This window comes from Halyomorpha halys, unplaced genomic scaffold (assembly GCF_000696795.3).
Source record: "Halyomorpha halys isolate HHAL.00 unplaced genomic scaffold, Hhal_1.1 Scaffold1526.1, whole genome shotgun sequence".
In the NCBI taxonomy this organism is placed as follows: domain Eukaryota; kingdom Metazoa; phylum Arthropoda; class Insecta; order Hemiptera; family Pentatomidae; genus Halyomorpha; species Halyomorpha halys.
In genome coordinates, this window is record NW_027106725.1 from 73,836 (window position 1) to 75,738 (window position 1,903).

The following is a 1,903-nucleotide window of genomic DNA, read 5'->3' on the forward strand; positions in this document are numbered from 1 at the left end:
TCTTGTGTGTGGATTCCAAGTAAGTCTCTTGTCAAAATGGAGTCCTAAGTATCGAATCTGTTCAACAGGTGTTAGTGGAGTATTTAGAAAGGATACTGTAGGACAAAAGAGTAAAGGTTTAAGACGGAGAGAAAGGTGATCTGATGGGATTTGTCAGGATTGATTTTGATTCTCCAGTTTTTACACCATTCTTCAATAGATGTTATGTGTGCCTGTAGCGTTTGTGATGCATTAGTTGGGTCGTTGTTTACAGAAATTATACATGTGTCATCAGCGTATGTTGTTAGGACTGTGTTAGGGTGGGTTGGGATGTCAGTTGTATAAACCGTATAAAGAATAGGACCTAAGATACTACCTTGAGGAACACCGGCAGACTGAGAAAAGAGAGATGAGTTGGCTAGGTTATGATTTACTTTAAAGGTTCTATCAGTGAGGTAGGAGCGCTACCGGAGAATTAAATCACTTTTTAAAGGGAGGTGACCGACTATTAAGCCGAATTGAAGGGAAGTCGATCAAAAATCTACGATAGTGAAGATGCATAGGCATTAAAAGCAGCAGTCCTCTGCAGGAAGAAAAGAAGTGTCCTCAATCAAATTCAAACAGATGAAGAGACACTCTGGACCGCGATCAAGGCGAGATTGAAGAAGGCATTTGGAGAAGCTCGGTGGGCCCCAGACGAAATATATAATGGTTAGAGAACTACAATCGGTATATTCACTGTTTGCCACAGAACAACATGTATACAAAAAAAAATGAATTTTTACTTCACACATTGGATGTGTTATTATATTGTACTGTGTAAGTTTACGTGGATAGTTCGTAAACTGGCGGAAGTGAGTTACAGTCAGCTGTTACTTCAGTGTCAGCTTACAGAGAAGCTCAAGCGTGTCATAACTCATTCCTTTTTTTTTTTTTTTTTTTTTTTTACATTTTTCTCTCGCCGACGCTTTTTTATATATACTATTAGTTATTTTCGGCCCCCTTAATCTCATTACATTTCTGAACTATTGTTGACACCCAAATGTTTTTCTATTTTCATTATTGTTTTTAATTGTATATTATTTCTATCTTCCCCTTATCACCCTTACAAATATTGTCTTTTTAGTTCTTTATCAAATTATAAAAAATGTTACCCTTTTTGAGGGTTAGGGAAGAAGTAGGAAAATTGTATACCTGAGAACAGATGCCCTACTTGGCAGTTTCAATCTGACAGGTAGTCCCATCTATATTTATTGTTATTTTTCTTAATGTTTTCTTTTATTTGCTACTATACCTCACCTCTAGCATATTTATTTCACCTTCTGTTTACTTTTTACACCTACCTCTTTACCATATTTATTTCACCTTCTGTTTACCTTTTACACCTACCTCCTTACCATATTTATTACTAGTTCTTACGAATGTATAAAATTCGACATTTCGACAGGCAGATCACCAATACAATCCAGTTTTTCTCAGAATATTTCTCATCATACTGTTACTGACACACTGATGGATGCTAAACTGCGAATTTCCTCTCATTTTTCTTCAAAAAAGCCTTTTTGTCAGTACTGATAATTTATGAAACCAGTTTCGAGGTCATGGACCCTAGAGAATCAAGTCTTACCGTTCGGATTTATAATGTGTTAGAATGTGACATGGCTAGAATTAACAATTTTATCAATTTCATGTAAATTTTAGTTTTTCATATAAGCCTAATTATAATTCAATCGAAATGTCATTCTATGGTAATTGCTAGGTGACAAAATACATTAAAACGTTAGCCATAACTACAATGACATAATTCTCAGACAATCCATTAATCATCAGCCAGCTGGGTAGATAATTATTTTCTGTTACAGCCATGAGTCTATTTTCTAGGACCCTCCTGGAGTCTACCCAGCCTCATAAAGTGATATATATA